The sequence below is a fragment of the Rhinoraja longicauda genome, chromosome 4 (genome assembly GCF_053455715.1).
Source record: "Rhinoraja longicauda isolate Sanriku21f chromosome 4, sRhiLon1.1, whole genome shotgun sequence".
NCBI lineage: Eukaryota > Metazoa > Chordata > Chondrichthyes > Rajiformes > Arhynchobatidae > Rhinoraja > Rhinoraja longicauda.
This window is the reverse complement of record NC_135956.1, coordinates 85,242,433-85,261,578: the sequence shown is the minus strand read 5'-3', so window position 1 is coordinate 85,261,578 and position 19,146 is coordinate 85,242,433. Positions and strand designations below refer to the sequence as shown.

The window sequence follows — 19,146 nt, the reverse complement described above, 5'->3', positions numbered from 1 at the left end:
AAAGTTAATCTACATTTCCAAAGGCATTTATCTTCAATCAGGGATAAAAATCATTGTAAACAAATCTTTTAGGGACGTATTTTACAAAAGAGTAACTGGAAGATCGTGCTTGGTTCAGTGAAATGTTGCATTCATTGCTACATCATTCAGGAAATTTAAATGATAGTTTCTTAGAACTCACGTCCAAGCTATGCCAAGAGTAAAAACTGGGCCAAACAACAAAACCTCAAGTTGCAGTAACAGGCAGGTGAGGCTTTGGTTTAACTCATTATCACCAGCCACACTTGGATCCATTCTCCAGCTAATCCTAAAACATGAGACACGATTTGCTGGTTATTGCTCCTGTGAATCAGCACATAAGGATTTATCCTTGGCCCCCTCTTGTTTCTCATCGACATGCTACTTCCCAGCAACATCATGGAAAGCGCATCAATTTCTGTTTGCTGAGAAACTCCATCAGGTCAAGAAGCATGCAAGTCCATCAAGCCTGCAACATGTCACCATTAGTTTGACAAACCAAAAATAGATAAGCAGAAATACCCTCCACTTAAATATTTGGGAAGCCAAAAGTTACCAACATTAGTTCTCATCATTGACAGTTTCATGGCCACCGTTCACAAATCAAGGCAGAATCTGATACCTTTGAACATCAGTGTCACATTTGACCTTGAGAAACGGTTCCAATCACATCTGCTCATTAACACCAAAGGCTATCAATTTCTAATTCTATAACATTAAATGCCTGCACACCATCTCAGCCGAGAAGCTGAAACCCATGCTTTTTTCAGCTTCCAACTTGAAACACCCTGGATTCCTCCTGCATTTTTTGAACATTCAAAACTCTGCAATCCACATAGAAAAAGTTCAGTTCAGTGACCTCCCAAGAGCCCCCTATCTAACCAACCAATCTGTAGTTCTGCAGTTCCGGAATGAGAATTAAAACCACACAGGAGGCAGCCATTCAGCAGTCAATGGCACCCACCCCCCTGTGAAACATCAAAGGTCACCCATATCCTCTATCCTCTATCTCAGGGCCCTGAAAGTTTATTTTTCAATCACTGATCCTCCAAACTTCCACCACCCATATAGGCAGCACGTTTCAAGACGATATCACTCGCCGCATAAAAATATTCCTCACATCCTCCCCCTGAAACACTGGCTCAGAATCTTAACCATGTCACCTCGATACTCATCAGCTAGGAACAGCATTTTTTGTCTACTTTTCCAAACCCTTTATTCTTTTACTATTAAACCTCCCTTCAACTTCCTTCGCTCCACTGTCTCCAACTGGCTCTCACCTCTGCAACAATTAAGGATTTCACCGAAGTAGTGGTGTAGAATAGTGAGGAGAATACCCCAGTCTAGTTTTTCGTTTTGTTTAGAGATAAAACGAGTCCGCGATCCACGCACATTAACACAATCCTACACACACTAGGGGCTATTTACAATTATACCAAGCTGATTAACCTCAAATCTGTACGTCTTTGGAGCGTGGGAGGAAACCAAAGCTCTCAGAGAAAGCCCACGCAGGTCCTGGGAGAACGTACAAACTCCGTACAGACAGTGCCCGTAGTCAGGATTGAGGCCAGGTCTCTGGCGCTGTAAGGCAGCAACTCTACCACTGCACCACCATGCCGTCCTGGTTCGTACTTATGCGGTCAAAACCCTTCCTCAGACTGAATAGATCATCATATGAATCTTTGAGGATCTCCTCCCCGGGTTTTAGTTCCTGACTATTCCCTGTCCCAGTTTCTACATAAATATCCAAAAATTCACATACTGTTTTTTCAGGACTCTCGTTCATCCTCAGCCTCACCACTTCCCGCTCTGTGAAATCCCTGTGAGCCCCACCATCCTCCTGGATTGGCAATCCTCCAAATTTCACTTCTCCAAGACCCCACATTTAATCAATCAACCTTTGCAAACTGGTTCTCCAGATGAATCCATCCAAAACTCTGGATTTCCCTCCCCAAATTGCTCTCCTTTTCCACGTTTAAAGCTTTCACCCCTACTTGGCTACCTGCCATCATCCCTCATGTGGATGAGGGATGATGGCAGGTAAAACGGTCAAATTTTGTTACTCTTGCTGGAATAAAATCTAAGGAGAAAAAACTTTCATTCAAATGAAATAAGAGCATTATTGTGTTGGTAGACAAACTTGTGTCGGTAACTTTACACATACATGATAGCATAAGAAGTTTAGTACACAGGGTTAGTATTAAAGCACATTTTTTTTGGTCATTAAATAACATTCAACAAGTATGGAACTTCAAGAATGGCCTTCCCGAGAGTGCATCCATAGAAAGCAACTGGCCCAGATGGAGTTACTGGTCACATTCTTAGGACCCGTGCCGATCAGCTGGCAAAGGTATTCTCAGACATCTTTAACCTTTCACTACTCCATTCTAAGATGCCCACCTGCTTCAAGACCACTATCATCCCATTACCAAAGAAAAGTTAGGTAGCGCGCCTTTAATGACTGCCGTCCAGTGGCTCTGACATCTACCACCATGAAGTGCTTCTCGAGACTAGTGATAATTCACATCAACTCCAGCCACCTAGCCAGCCTTGATCCACTACAATTTGCTTACCATCACAACAGGTCCAGAACAGATGACAACTTCCTTGCTCTTAACCCATCTCTGGAACATAGGCAAGAATTTATAAGAATATTAATCTCTTCAGCATTCAACTTTAACACGAAAGTTCTGTTGAACCTGATGAAATGCCACAAGAGTACCCAGAATACTGAATAAATTGCACTGACCTATTGTCATTTAGAAAAGTGATTAGTTTGAATGGTGGCCTTACCCAGGTGAGGCTGTGCATACAAATCTATGCAGAACCTATACAAGATTGACTTTATTTTCAGAAACAAAAACTCCATGAATTTTCTTTGAACTGTTATGCATGTGGGAAAGGACATTTGTGGTATAATGGCAGTAAAACTGTAGGCTGAATAACAACATCCTCTTCAAAGATTTGGCACTTAATGTGATGAGTGCAGTCATTGGAATTATTTTTGCTATACTTTACAGTAAAATAGTTGAGCTTTAAAATGGTTACATGCAATCATATATAGTGCTATGTTTTGATAACACCGTGAAAACTCCACCCTGTTCCAATTGCTAGGAATCAAAGATATATATGCCTCATTGCTGGAGGCAAAGGGGAGCATAACCATGAGACTAGTTCAAAGAATCAAGTTAGAATGTGAGCCCGATAGAGTTTGTCTTTCAGATAAATTCAGGTTGGAAGGCAGCCTTGGAGATATTAGATTAGTTTAATGATCTGGAGGAAAACTAAAACAGGCAACTCAGCATATATTACTTTGACATTAACTATGTAGGAAACATTCAAGGTAATTTATGGTTGATTTTAGAAAACGCTCCTTCACAGAAGATTACCAACACGAAAACATTTATAAATATACTGAATTTTCACACACACTGTTGGCCATCTCACCTCAAAAGCAGCACATTACTCTGTCTTCCATACATTTATCGGTGAAATAGTGAGACAAAAATCAGAATGCGCTAGTGTATTTTGATGACAATATGCTTTACTTTCAAGGAATGAAATAATCAGAAGGGGAAAGAATTTGCACGAGGGAGCCAACCTCGCTGGAATGGACTTGTATCAATCACTCCATTTTGGCTCTATAAGCCTAATGGCCTAATGTTTCACCTACTGCCAGTAAGATTCCTGGCACACAGACATTATGACAAAAGGAAGCCCACTGCGTCAAAGCCAGCTCATGGAGCAATCCCAATCCCTCCACTATTTTTGCCTATGGACAATTCTCTCCACATTCCTGCCAACAATGCCTATGCTTAGTGGTCAATTAAACTGTCGACCTGCACGTCTTTCGACTCTAGGAGGGAAAAAACTGGAGCACCCGGAGGAAATCCCACATGGTCACAGGCAGAACGTGTAAACTCCACTCAGACAACAGCAGAGGTCAGGATCGAACCTGGGAAGCACAACTCCACCAGCCATGCCACTACATTGGCTTTTCATCTCCAAACCCATCATCGGTCTCACCATCCCCACTCACTTCTCGCCTCCGGCTTTCACATTTTTGCAGATGAGATAACAACAACTCGACAAGTAAAGACAGACAAAGGCAAGTGGATAGAGTCATGGGAAAACACAAAACAAAAAGTAGTGGTTAGAAATACAATTTGGTTGGAATTGCTGTAAAGCTGTGGGACATCTGATGGTTTATCGATTTTCAGTTATACGGGCTTGTGGCAAGACTTTCTTTAAGGCATAGTTTTATTTTCACCCATTATCAAAGTAATCCAATTGAGAATAAACCCACTGGAAGTATGTGATTCATAGTTAAAATCATCTGATATGAAATAATCTTTCAGTCTTAAAGTTCCATGAAAACATTAGCTACGCTATCAGCTTAAGTTTGCAGAAAAAACTCACTTCTACTGCAGAGAACCGGCCTGCATCGATGTTGGATCAAGGCAACAGACTAAGTTTTGCCTTGCTTATAGACAACAACAAAAAAATCACCTTTGGTACACATTGCCAGTGTTCTCCTGTGTTCTACAAAGGAACCATTTAAAAATGGTACACATTGCTAATGTTCTCCTGTGTTCTACAAAGGAACCATTTAAAAATAAACATTAGTACGGAGGAAAATAAAACAATGTTGAATGACGGGTTTTAAAACAGGCCAGATGCCATGCAAATTAAACAGGGCAGTGCTAAATCCATTTTAGTATGAAACGCCCAAAATAAGGGCAATACAGACTATGATAAGAAATCAGTGGCATATCCCCATATGAACCATTTAGAATTCCCATTCATATGTGCTCAGAAGTCTTAAACTTGCCTTTCTACTAGACTACTTGTACAGTCAGGTCACAGATTGAGAAGTTGCAATAATTTCCAGCTTGTGCTATTCACTCATCAAACCTGTGGCAGATTAGAGAGAGTACATCTTACCAGCTGTTAATAGATCTCTCATCTGTGTATGGAGCTTGCATTGGCTGAGATAATTAATGGCACTTATACACCCCTGTGCTATGACTGAACCACGATTAATTTTCTGGTTTATTCTCCCAGGTATCACTGTTACACCATTGTAGTCAAGAAAGAATTGTGAAATATTGCCATATTGCTATCACTGAAAATACAAGGATCACTTTTGTCTTAATCACAAATCTTGTCACTTACGTCAGTTGATTTTAGGACATTTCTATTTGCAAAAGAAAATTAACAATAACTAGACAAGCATAAGATGCAAAGCTAGGGCCTGAAGCAAGCTGGGAAAAGACTCCCAGGAACAATAAATAGGGATAGACACACAATGCTGGAGTAACTCAGCAGGACAGGCAGCATCTCTAGAGAGAAGGAATGGGTGATGTTTCGGGTAGAGACTTTCAGACCTGTCTCTTGGACTCCCCCGGTCAGCCCTCTTTAGACCTTTTTGTTTCTAACTGCCGGCGAGACAACAACCATCTCAGCTTTTCCACTCCCCTTACCTACTCTAACCTCTCCCCCCTGAACATACAGCCCTTCACTCACTCTGCAGCAACCCCGAAAAATATCTTCGGTTTAAACCAGCATCTGCAGTTCCTTCATATATCAGACATAAATATTGCAACACCCCTTTAGGTTGAATTACCTATTTCTGTATTGTATTTTCAATGCAATAATTTACAAAAACACTGAGGTTTAAGTTTATTTATTGTCACATATATAATGTACAGCAAAAAAGCTTTTCTTTGAGTGCTATCCAATCAAATCAGATAATACTATACATAAATACAGTCAAGCCAAACCACATGTACAGCAGGTAGAACAAAGGAAAATATACCAGAGTACAGAACATAGTTTCTCAAAATTGTAGCAAAACAGTTCCAGAGAAAAAAGTTCAAAGCCCACAATGACTTAGGTTAGAAAATCGGAACTGGACCCTAACTGATGGAATGAAGATTCAGAAGTCGGATAACGGAGGGGAAGAAGCTGTTCCCAAGTCTGGTGGTACGCTCTTTGAAGCTTTTGTATCATCTACCCTGTGGGAGCCAGAAGGAGGAATGTTCAGAGTGGAAAAAGGTCCTCGATTATGTTGGCTGCTTTCCCCAAGGCAACGTGAAGTATGAATGGAGTCAATGGTCAGGAGTCTGGTCTTCGTGATGGAATGGGCTACATCCAAAACTCTCTGCAATTTCTTGCAGGTTTGAGCGGCTCCATTCTCAAACCAAGCTGTGATGCAATTCGACAGTATGCTTTCTATGGTTCCAAATTTCCTCTGACTCCCGAGGAAACAGAGTGCAAGGCGACAAAGATTTGGCCCAAAACTGTTTATTTATGGCTTGTCTGAGAAGTTAACCCACAAGACATTTTATTTCCAACTTTTTACAAAATGTCACATTAGTTATTAATTTTAATCAGGTATATCTGGATTTTTGGATGGATTTAAATACAAATCATGCTAAGAATTCCCCCCAAAAATACACAACATTATTGTGACATTTCTTTAGGTAAAATAAAGAAATTTGGTATGCCAGTTCGTCATTTCATTTTCTGATTTTCTGAAAATATATATTTTCTATTTTCAGTTGTAGCTCAAAAGGGAACTAAAGTCCCATAGAGGACACTGAAACAAAAAACTAGGCTAAAGTCCAATGGTGTACCAAACAAATGCTGTTCTTTCAGAGGTTCTGGTTCTCCCTTGAGACTTTAAGCAGATTACCACAGCATTGCTGATAGGAAAGCCAGGGAATTATTCACAGGGACCTTGCCCGACATCTATCCCTCAACCTACATCACTAAAACAGCTACTTATGATAGTATTTGTAGAGGTTTGCTGTTTACAAATTGATTTTTGCTCCATTTCTATTCCCTTCGTGCTTTCTGACAATGGTGACACAGCACCCTCTGTTGGCCCCCAAAAAATTTGAAAACTCCAAAACCAAATTAAAAAAAATCCCAGCCATATCCAAGTTTAGAGACGTCAGCGAAACGTTGATGAAAGTAGGAGCCCACTTGATAACCTCAATGACGTGTCTGCCCAGCCTTTCTCAGCGTCGGAGGAGTGTAGGTGAGTGCTTAAGCCTTCCATCACCATCGGGAGCAAGTTAAGAGTTGGCACTTTGGATTTTAACATCACGTCCTGTGTATTTGAAAACACCTTAGCAACTCTACTTAATTTTCCAATCTTTTTGAATTTCCATTGAAACATTTCTTCCTTTCTGAAGAAGATCCCAATTTGGTGAAGTTTCAGATACTTTGCAACAATACAATGTACATTGAATATTCGATTCCATTGCTTGAAGATGTAATCTGAAATAAGTCTTCAATCATGGGTATGTGTTCTAATAAGAGTTTCTGCCACCCAATTTTTCCCCTAAACAACTTTGGCTAGTTTCGCGTTGTAATCATGTTATCATTGGCACTTCTTAATGTATGTTGCAAAAAGTCATTTATTACACAAGATTGCATAATGAACCAAAATACAATCCTATGGCAAAATTAACGAATACCCCTTCCTCTCAAATAGTCCACTCTCAATCTCTTAACTTGTACACCAAGCCAACAACAGATATTATGGGGCACTCCCACAACCTCCTTTCAAATGACAACATGGAAGATACTTCCTTTAAAGGTCATAATTTTTAATGTTTATTCTAAATGTATTAAAAAAAATTATGGAGTAATCAACGTTTCTGCTTGTTTAATGAAAAGAGATTAGAGAAAAGGGGGCGTGGCTGTGTTCTGCAGCTGCGGCTCACCGGCAGTCTCTCTGTCTTTTTTTTGTTTTTGTCTACTGTCATCGTTTAATGTACGTTTTGTTCTATTTTTAACTCTGTGTATGTGGGGAGGTGGTGGGGGGGTTGGGGGAAACCTTTTTTCTAATCTCTTCCTCAACGGAGATACGACCTTTACCGTGTCATATCTCCGTTCGCGCTACGGCCTAACATCGTGGAGTCGGCGGCCTCCAGCTGGGATCGACCTTGAAGACTCCGGTCGCAAGGCCTGGACTTTCCATCTCGGAGGCTTCGGCCGTGGGCCCTGCAGACCGCAACATCGGGAGTTCGCAGGTTCCTGGCTGGCGACCGGTTTTTGGGAGCTCCAGCCGTAGCAGCTTCGACCGCCCCGAAGCGCGAGGTACGATCGACCCGCTCGCAGGCCCTTCATCGCCCTGTGTGGCCCGGCCGCAGCACTTTCCATCGCCCAATGGGGGCTCAGGACTTTCATCGGCCTGCTCGGCTCGGCCCTGGGACTTTCCATCGCCCGGTGGGGGCTTCAAAAAGTTGGGAGCCTCGATCACCTCGTGGCACCACGGGAGAAGAATGAGGAGGAGATAAGACTTTTCTTTGCCTTCCATCACAGTGAGGGTATGCCTGGAGCAATCGCTGTGATGGCTGTTTGTGTAAAAATTGTATCTGTGTGTCCTGTGCTTTTTGTTGTCTACTGCCGGACCCTGACGTGAGAGGACGCTGGCGTTGTTTATTCGCCGCTTTTCCGTTAGGATAGTTTGTCTGTTTGTTTTTATGTTGATTGTTTTTGTAAAGCGCTTTGAGCACCCGATAAGGCGCTATATAAAATAAATGCTTATTATTATTATTATTATTATTTGCTGGTCCTCACAGCTTTTTACAACACACAAAAACAAAACCTTTGTAATAAGAACATATGCAATATTTTCACAGCAGCCCAATAAACTGTTTGCATAAAAGCAAGATGGGTTTTTTTCTCTCTCACTACAGCCTCAGGAGTTCACTGCGAAAGGCAGGATGCAATTAACCAACCCAGCTTATTTGCATCTTCAGTCATTACACATTACCAAATATCTAACGCTGTGCAGTTAAAACCCAATATTTTTCTCGGGGATTGTACGTTTCACCAGCAATTTCTAAAATCAGAAAATAAATATTGTCATAGAATCATAGAGTGATACAGTGTGGAAACAGGCCCTTAGGCCCAACTCGCCCACACCAGCCAACATGTCCCAGCTACACTAATCCCAATTGGCTGCGCTTGGTCCATATCCCTCCAAACCTGTCCTATCCATGTACCTGTCTAACTGTTTCTTAATCGATGGGATAGTCCCAGCCTCAACTACTTCCTCTGGGAGCTTGTTCCATACACCCACCACCCTTTGTTTGAAAAAGTTACCCCTCGGATTCCTATTAAATCTTTTCCTCTTCACCTTGAACCCATGTCCTCTGGTCCTCGATTCCCCTACTGCAAAAGACTGTGCATCTACCCGATCTATTTCCTCTCATGATCTTATACACCTCTATAAGATCACCCCTTATCCTCCTGCGCTCCATGGAACAGAGACCCAGCCTACTCAACCTCTCCCTGCAGCTCACACTCTCTAGTCCTGGCAACATCCTCTTAAATATTTTCTGAACCCTTTCAAGCTTAACAATATCTTTCCTATAACATAGTGCCTAGAACTGAACACAATATTCTAAATTCAGTCTCACCAACGCCTTATACAACTGCAACATGACCTCCCAACTTCTGATCTCAATACTCTGACTGATGAAGGCCAAAGTACCAAAAGCCTTTTTGACCACCTTATCAACGTGCAACTCGACCTTCAAGGAACCATGCACCTGTACTCCTAGATCCCTCTGCTCTACAACACTACCCAGAGGCCTACCATTTACTGTGTAGGTCCTGCCCTTGTTCGACGTCCCAAAATGCAACACCTAACACTTCTCTGCATTAAATTCCATCAACCTTTTCTCCGCCCACCTGGCCAATCGATCCAGATCCTGTTGCAATCGTTCACAACCATCTTCACTATCTCCAAAACCACCCACTTTTGTATCATCAGTAAACTTGTTAATCTTGCCCTGTATGTTCTCATCCAAATCACTGATGTAGATAACAATTAGTAACGGGCCCAGCACCGAACCCTGAGGCACACGACTAGTTGCAAGCCTCCAGTCTGAGAAGCAACCTTCCACCATTACTCTCTGCTTCCTTCCATGGAGCCAATTTGCTATCCATTGATCTATCTCTCCTTGGATCCCATGCGATCTAACCTTCCAGAGCAGCCTACTGTGCCGAACCTTGTTGAACGCCTTACCGAAGTCCACGTACACAACATCTACAGCTCTGCCTTCATCAACCTTTTTGGTCACGTCTTAAAAAAAAATCAGATCTGTGAGACACTACCTCCCACGTACAAAACCATGCTGACTATCCCCAATCACCCCTTGCCCATCCAAATGCCTGTATATCCTATCCCTTAGAATACTCTCCAGTAACTTACCAACTAAGATGTTAAGCTCACCGGCCTGCAGTCCCCAGCATTTTCTCTGCAGCCCTTCTTGAAAAGAGGTACAACATTTGCCACCCTCCAGAACATGATCAAAACCATCCTTCTTAATCCTATTTCTCTGCCTTGACCAGAAGCCTGAAGTTGTAATGGAAGGGTTGGTTAGCTAACATTTTAACGCAATGTTTCTGTCCCCCGCAGATAGACAGCTCGTGGAGCCCACCGACTGTGTGAAGTCGGAATGCGACTATGCATAGGCCATATGATTTACAAGCAAATCAACTCCTCCGATTCATTTTTAACTTATTCATGAAGGGGTAAATTTAGCGAAAAACCTACCAGCTCGTCTTTATGGACTGGTAGAGGAGGAAATTGGAGCACTTGGCCAGCAAGGATCTGCTCTCAGCCCTTACGAGACTCACTACACACTCACCACAGCGTGGCCAAATTCTGCTCCAATTCCCTTCGTAAGTTTGCAGACGACACCACAGAAGGGAGCCGGATCTCGAACAATCACAAGATGGAGAAGGAGATAGAGATCTGAGTAACATGGTGAAGAAAACCACCCCTTCCTCAAGGTCAGCAAGGTCTAGTCGTCAGCTGCAGGAAGCAAGGTGGAGAACATGCCCCAGTCTGCATCACTGGTGCTGAAGTGGAAATGATCGAAGGCTTCAAGTTCCTAAATATTACCAACAATTTATCGTGGTCAAAACACATTGACACAAAGGCCACGAACATACAACATGCCTCTACTTCCTCAGAACACTAAGCAAATTCGGCATGACTCTTAAGAACTTGCACCACAGAAAGCGTTCTTCTGAGGAAATAGAAGTGTTGATGAGCTTTCTATGCATTACTTGCATTACTTACTTTGTCAAGGATTTCATTGTACTCGTGTTTGGTAAGATTTGCCCGAGCAGCATGCAAAATGTTTTCATTGTATCTTGGTACATGTGACATTAATAAACAAATACCAATATGCAAGACATACAAATTTCATGCAGACAGCACAAATGGTTAGGGATGAATCTATCAATATTTTGCCAAAACCTGAAAAGCACTTACCTATCCAATCTAGTTTCAACAGCACAGGATAAACTCAGGGAAAATGACCCAGTGGTCCAGTCAGGTTCCGGCAGAAAACCAGTGTCACAGTCTTCCAGATTAACTGCCAAGAAGGATCCACTTTATCCAATTGATCCTGGAAAATATATCCAATTTAATTCAATGTTGTATCTCATGGCCTTAAATATAATGGTTTCACAGCTTTCTAGGAATCTGCAAGGGCATTTTTTTTTTAATTAGTTTTTATGTCCACCACCACAACCTCATTAATGCCTCAACCCAAACCATTTAAAAATCTTGAAGGAAGGAACTACAGATGCTGGTTTACATCAAAGATAGACACAGAATGCTGGAGGAATTCAGCGGGACAGGCATCATCTCTGACGAGAAGGAATGGGCGATGTTTCGGGTCGAGACCCTTCTTCAGACCTGACCCTTCTTCAGACCCTCAGTCTCGACCCGAAGCTTCGCCCATTCCTTCCTGCCAGAGATGATACCTGTCCCGCTGAGTTACTCCAGCATTTTATGTCTATCTTCACTAATAAACCTTCATTAATTCTTCCCTCTTTATTCAGCTCCACAGCAAACCCCAGTCTATCCAATTTTCCCATGATTCTCCAGAATATTTTTGCTGAAAATATTCTCATTAGTTTCCTCTGTACTCTTTCTCACACAATCAAAATTCACTTGCAGTACAAGAATTCAGAATTATACAATAGCTGAGGCCTTAATTGTGTTTCAGAGTTCTAACACAATCTAATTTATCTACAAACACTCCCCTCCCTTTCCCCTCCTCTTTTCCCTGTGTTTTCCATGAATGCACAACCATTCCTTCCTTTCCCCTCCCCCCACCCTCTTCCTCCTATATTCCTTCCTCTGGCTTCACAATTTGCACTTATTCTATCCGTATCTTATACCTATTTGTCCTTTATCTCTGGCCTTTGTCCAAACATGTCTATGACCCTCCTCCCCCCCCCTCATCTATATGCACCCATCACTCGCCAGGCCTTGACCTGCCCCTCCTTTCTTCCCACTTCCCCCCACCCAACAACACAGTCTGAAGGGTCCCGACCTGAAACGTCACCTGTCCATGTTCTCCAGAGATGCTGCCTAACAAGCTGAGTTGCTATACCACTGTGTCTGTTTTGAAAACCAGTACCTCTAGTTCCTTGTATTGCCTTCTAAGCCACCTTATTTCAATGACCCAGTTCCTTCAATGATCTGTCCTCCAAGGTTCCTCCATCCATTTATTAAATGCTGATCGTCGACTTTAGGAGAGCTCCCCCTCCCCTCCCCCCACTCACCATTAACAACGCCACAGTCACATCTGTGGAGTCATTTAAGTTCCTTGGAACCATCATCTCCAGGGACCTTAAATGGGGGGCCACCATCGACTCCACAGTCAAAAAGGCCCAAGAGCGGATGTACTTCCTGCGGCAGCTGAGGAAACACAATCTGCCACAGGCAATGATGCTCCAATTCTAAACTGCCATCGTGGAGTCTGTCCTCACCTTCTCCATCATGGTCTGGTTCAGCTCAGCCACCAAGCACGACATCCGGAGGCTGCAGCGCATCGTTCAATCAGCTGAGAAGGTTGTTGGCTGCAACCTTCCCCCCCATTGACAAACTGCAAGGGCCAGGAAGCGAGCGGATAAGATCATCTCTGACCCCTCTCACCCTGGCCACAAACTCTTTGAAGCACTTCCCTCTGGAAGGCGACTCCAGACTGCCAAAGCAGCCACAGCCAGATATAAAAAAAGCTATTATCCACGAATAGTAGCTCTACTCAATAACCAAAAGTCTGTAGTCTCTTTTTGCTCTGGTTTATTTCACTCACATGTTTAAACCGTAATGTTGTACTCTTAATGTTTTAATGTTTTATGCTTCATTCTTAATTGTTTACTGTATGTTCGTGTTGTTACTTGCGAGCAGAGCACCAAGGCACATTCCTTGTATGTGTACATACTTGGCCAATAAACCTATTCATTCATTCATTCATTCATTTTATCTGTACCATCAATCGCTTTTACAACTCCAATATGAATCAGAGAAATGTTTCCTCAATTGCTGCCTGCCGTGGTATTCTCTGGATAAAGATATAAACATAGCACAAAAAGTAAGGAAAGTTGTGTTTGGTAGATTATTTCTTTGTTGCAACAATGCTTCTTGGCAATAAATCTTATACCGTTGGAAAGCCTGTTTATTTCCCTTTTAAATGGTGCCACATTTGTAAGGAACATGCATTTGTGGGATGAGCAGCAGAGCTGAGTATGTGGGTTGCGCCCATGAAAAATCTGCCAAATCTTCTCTGCCAATGCCAAACAGCTTATTCTGCCATTGACTCTTGTTTGGTGTTGTTTGGTGGATTGGATGATTGAAGTCTGAAGAAACAAGACATATTGGCAATTTAACAATTTATTCATTTAATAAACAGGAGCCTCAGTAGCGTGTGGAAGAACCATACACAGCCACAACAGCCTGGCACCTCCTCCTCATGCTGGTCACCAGCCTGGTCACACACTGTTGTGGGATGGCATCCCATTCTTCAACCAGCATTTGTCGCAAGTCAGCCAACGAGGTTGTGTTGGTCACTCTGGCACGAACAGCACGCCCAAGCTGATCCCACAAGTGTTCAATGGGGTTGAGGTCAGGACTGCTGGCAGGCCATTCCATCCTCTCCACTCCCAAATTCTGGAGGTAGTCTCTGAGAAACCCTGCTCTGTGGGGGCGAGCATTGTCATCTTGGAGGATAGAGTTCAGTCCCAGACTCTGGAGATATGGGATTGCCACTGGTTGCAGAATCTCATCTCGATATCTCTCTGCATTGAGATTGCCTCCAATGATGACAAGCCTCGTTTTTCCAGTGAGGGAGATGCCACCCCACACCATCACACTGCCTCCACCAAAAGATGTTACTCTATCGGTGCAGCCATCAGCATAGCGTTTTCCGCGTCTTCTCCACACTTTGACCCTATGATCCAACTGCCGTAGGCAGAATCTGGACTCATCGCTGAACATAACGTTCCTCCACATGTTCAGGTTCCAGTGCACGTGTTGCCGACACCAGTGCAAACGGGCCTGACGGTGAAGGGCAGTCATGGCAGGCCTCCTGGCAGCCCTATGAGACCGGAGATCGGCTGCGTGCAGTCTGTTCCGAATTGTCTGGGCAGAGAGCCGTCGGCCATATCGTCCTGCAAACCTTGACTGCAAATCTGTAGAAGACAGCCTACGGTTCCTAAGTGCTGACAGGGTGAGGAAACGGTCTACTTCGGGTGTCGTCTTCTTGGGACGCCCACTTCGCGGCCTGTCTCTGACATCCCCCGTTATATGGAACTTGGCCTTCACTTTGGAGATGGTACTAGGGCTCACTCCAAATAATGCCGCAACTTGGTTTTGCGAAACACCAGCTTGAAGTTGCCCTATCGCACGGGCCCTATCCAGATCAGTCAAACGTGGCATGCCGATTCTTGGAGCAGACACCTACTGACCACTGTAGCAGGGCCCATGCTCACAGATGCTGCTAATCAGGTGCCAATCAGGCACCTGATTGTCAGCACCTGGGGGTACCAGAAGCTCAAAACAAGAGTCAATAGCAACAGCAGAATAAGCTGTTTGGCATTGGCAGAGAAGATTTGGCAAATTTTTCATGGGCGCAACCCATATACTCAGCTCTGCTGCTCATCCCACAAATGCACGCTCCTTACAAATGTGGCACCATTTAAAAGGGAAATAAACAGGCTTTCCAACGGTATAAGATTTATTGCCAAGAAGCATTGTTACAACAAAGAAATAATCTACCAAACACAAATTTCTTTACTTTTTGTGCTGTTTATATGATTAATCTTCGACAATCCAATGAATCTAATCATATAGAAAACAATATTTTTTTAATTTATTTACGCAGATTATATACGAAGCCATTAGAGTAAAGTTAGCAAATTTTGAGAATTTGTGCAATTTCAGATAAATATTATTATTTTTTTAAAAGATTAATTGTACAAAATAAGGAAAGATATCCAACATGACGTTTTAACAATATTAACAGCTTAAAGTGATTGGATTAAATATTTGTATCTTTTGCCCCCCAAAAGTTTTCTGAGAAAAAGATCAGTTGTCTCAGAAAAGATGAGCATTAAAAAAGCTATTTAATAGAGACAAAATAATGATGAAGAAAATATTTTTGATTAGAATGATTAGGTTTATTTTTTAGTCTGAACAAGGGTCCCGACCCAAAACGTCACCTATTCCTTTTCTCCAGAGTTGCTGCCTGTTCCGCTGGGTTACTCCAGCTTTTTGTGTCTATCTTCTGTAAGTGATCGCAGTCGTTCCTAGCTGCCTTATTTTGGTGCCTCCATAAGGATTGTTTTGTTCTGCTGGAGAGCATCAGGTCATGGCATCCCTTTCTTATTCACTTTTATCAGGATACATCTGTCTGAACATGTCGAGAGGCAAGATGTTGCTCTGCGCACCAGTGTCAACCTTGCATCTCAGGTTGGTCATCATGTTGTTCCTCTGAATACAGACTTTTATGAAAATCTCTTTATGATGATACTTATCCTCCAAGTTATGAATTTGAATGACCCCTACGTTTAGCTCAAGGCACTTCTCATTATATTGTGCACATCTTTTCCGTTCTTCATTTGCTGTGGTTTGTTTCCAGCTCTGCAGACTGACTACCAGTAGTTCTGTTTTCCACACTTCCTACAAGTGGTTCCAAAGGCTGGGCAGTTGATTTTATCACTGAACACATGCGATCTGCCATTATTCCTACATATGTGCAGTTTAATTTTGCTTGGTGGTTGAGATATCTTCTCAGATCTTTGATGTTTAAGTCTATACTGTGTAAAGACCTTTACTGCATCTACTTCCTGTGTATAATAGACATTACAGACATTTGCCTGTTTGTAGCTTCATGTCCTCATGCTATGTCAACGGCATCTTGGAGAGTCAATTGCACATCCTTCCAATGAGAGACTTCTGGACCTCTTTGTGGAATATTCCCCATATGAATTCGTCAAGCACAAATTTATCTCTTGTTTATCTTTGAACTTCCATTTCGATGCAACACTCTACAGCTTTGAGAGATTGTCATCCACAGATTCATCATTAGCTTGCGTGAGCCCTTGTAGCGATGTATGCGATGGTTGGCCTTTGGTTCGAGGTGTATTTCAGACTCATCTAAACGAACTTTTGTCTTCTCTCTGTATTCCACTTGCTCAAATGTCCAGCTGTTGTTTTTTTATCAAAAAATACTTTATTCAAGTTATAAATATCATTTACAAAACATCATTTTTAAAACAAACCCATCCGACATTCCCGGAGGTTACATATTCAATACAGGCATTTACTTAGACCTTTACATACATTTACATACATATCCCTTATTTGGAGGGGCGTCTCTCTCCACCACACCCTGCCCCCCATGTCCAGCAGCGGAAGGACCCTAGACTGTGGTCCTCCCCCACAGGGCCTTGGCGTTGGCTGCACCGAGCTTCAGAGCGTCCCTCAGCACGTACTCCTGCAGTCTGCAGTGGGCCAGTCGGCAACATTCCTTGACCGACAGCTCGCTCCGCTGGGAGGTCAACAAGGATCGGGCAGACCAAAGGGCGTCTTTCACCGAGTTGATGACCTTCCAGCAGCACTCGATGTCAGTCTCGGAATGCGTCCCTGGGAACAGTCCGTAGAGCACAGAGTCCTCTGTGACGGAGCTGCTCGGAATGAATCGTGACAGGGACCCCTGCAGACCTCTCCAGACTCTCCTGGCAAATCCACACTCTTTGAAGAGGTGGGCCACCGTTTCCTCTCCGTAGCAGCCGTCCCGAGGGCAGCGTGCGCTGGTAGTGAGGTTCCGGCGGTGCAGGAAGGATCTGACTGGGAGGGCTCCCCTCACCGCCAGCCAAGCCAGGTCTTGGTGCTTGTTGGTGAGTACTGGCGATGAGGCATTTTGCCAGACAAGCTGGGCTGTCTGTTCTGGGAACCACGCCACAGGATCCATGGAGTGCCTGCAGGACGTTCCGTGCTGACCACTGCCCGATGGACTTGTGGTCAAAGGTGTTGGTCCGGAAGAACCTGTCCACAAACGACAGATGGTTCGGCAATGTCCAGCTGACTGGCACATTGCGTGGCATCTGCGCCAGGCCCATCCTTCGCAACACCGGGGACAGGTAGAACCTCAGCAGGTAGTGGCATTTGGTGCCCACGTGCCTTGGCTCTATGCTCCGCCTGATGCAGCCACACACGAAGGTGGCCATCAGAATGAGGGCGACGTTGGGCACGTCTTTACCCCCGTTGTCTGCCGACTTGTGCATTGTGGCTCGTCGCACCCGGTCCATCGCCGACCCCCAGACGAAACGGAAGACGGCCCGGGTGATCCCCGTGGCGTAGGAGGGAGGGACGGGCCACACTTGCGCCAAGTACAGCAGCCCCGAGAGCACCTCACACCTGATGACCAGGTTTTTCCCCGTGATGGAGAGGGAGCGCTGTTTCCACAGCTCCAGCTTCTTCCCCACCTTGGCTATCCACTCCAGCCAATTTTTGTTACATGCCCCAGCCTTCCCGAACCAGATCCCCAGCACCTTCAGGAAGTCAGGCTTGATGGTGAAGGGGATGGAAGATCGGTCGGGCCAGTTGCCAAAGAGCATGGCCTCGCTCTTCCTGCGGTTTACCCTGGCCCCCGTGGCCAACTCAAACTGGTCGCAGACGCTGATCAGTCTGCGGACCGACCCTGGATCCGAGCAGAAGACGGCGACATCGTCCATGTACAGGGAGGCCTTGACCTGAGTGCCCCCACTGCCTGGCAGTGTCACTCCTCTTATGCTCGCATCCTTCCTGATGGATTCGGCAAAGGGTTCAATGCAACAGACGAACAAGACAGGGGAAAGAGGGCAACCCTGCCTGACTCCAGACCTGACGGGGAAGCTGTCTGATTCCCACCCATTAATTTGGACTGCACTACAGATATCAGAGTAGAGCAGTTGTATCCACTTCCTGATTCCCTCCCCAAAGCCCATTTTGGAGAGCACGTCCCTCATGTACGTGTGCGATATCCTGTCGAAGGCCTTCTCCTGGTCCAAGCTGACCAGGCAGGCATCCACCCGTCTGTCCTGCACGTAGGCAATGGTATCTCTCAGCAGCACCAGGCTGTCTGAGATTTTCCTGCCAGGTACAGCACAGGTTTGGTCCGGGTGGATCACCTGTCCCAGAGCAGACTTGACCCGGTTGGCGATGGCCTTAGACAGGATCTTGTAGTCTACATTCAACAATGTGATGGGTCTCCAATTCCTTAAGTCATTCATCTCCCCCTTCTGCTTGTAGATCAGGGTGATGTTGCCCTTCCTCATAGAGTCTGACATGCTGCCTGCTAGGAGTATATCGTTGTACACTTCCAGCAGGTCCGGGCCCACCCAGTCCCACAGAGCCGAGTACAACTCTGCCGGTAAGCCATCGCCTCCGGGAGTTTTACTCGAGTCAAAGGAACGGATGGAGCCAGTCAGCTCCTCCAGGGTCAGTGGTTGGTCCAGACTCTCCCGCTTGCTGTCGTCCAAGACTTCCGTGATGGAGGACAGGAAGTTCTGGGAGGCGGTACTGTCTGTGGTCTTTACATCGTACAGATCCTTATAAAAGGATCTGCAGATCTTGAGCATGTCTGTCTGCGAGGATGTTACCGAGCCGTCCTCCTCCCTAAGGCTTTTGATCACAGAGCTCCCCCTGTGAACCTTATGGAAGAAGTAACGTGAGCACGTCTCATCCTGCTCAACATGGCGGACCCTGGACCGGAAGATGATCTTGGAGGATTCAGAGGTAAAGAGCCGAGCTTGCCG

General features: G+C 44.4%; 1 protein-coding gene across 3 annotated transcripts in view; it reads right to left on the bottom strand.

Annotated features, from left to right (window-relative positions):
• Nucleotides 1-19,146, bottom strand: part of rbbp8 (retinoblastoma binding protein 8) — a 111,122-nt gene that overhangs the window by 85,034 nt on the left and 6,942 nt on the right. For all 3 annotated transcript variants that reach the window (XM_078398249.1, XM_078398248.1, XM_078398250.1), the window contains exon 2: nt 11,327-11,462. The gene's annotated coding sequence lies outside the window, so the exon portion shown is untranslated. The remainder of the gene's footprint in view (nt 1-11,326; nt 11,463-19,146) is intronic.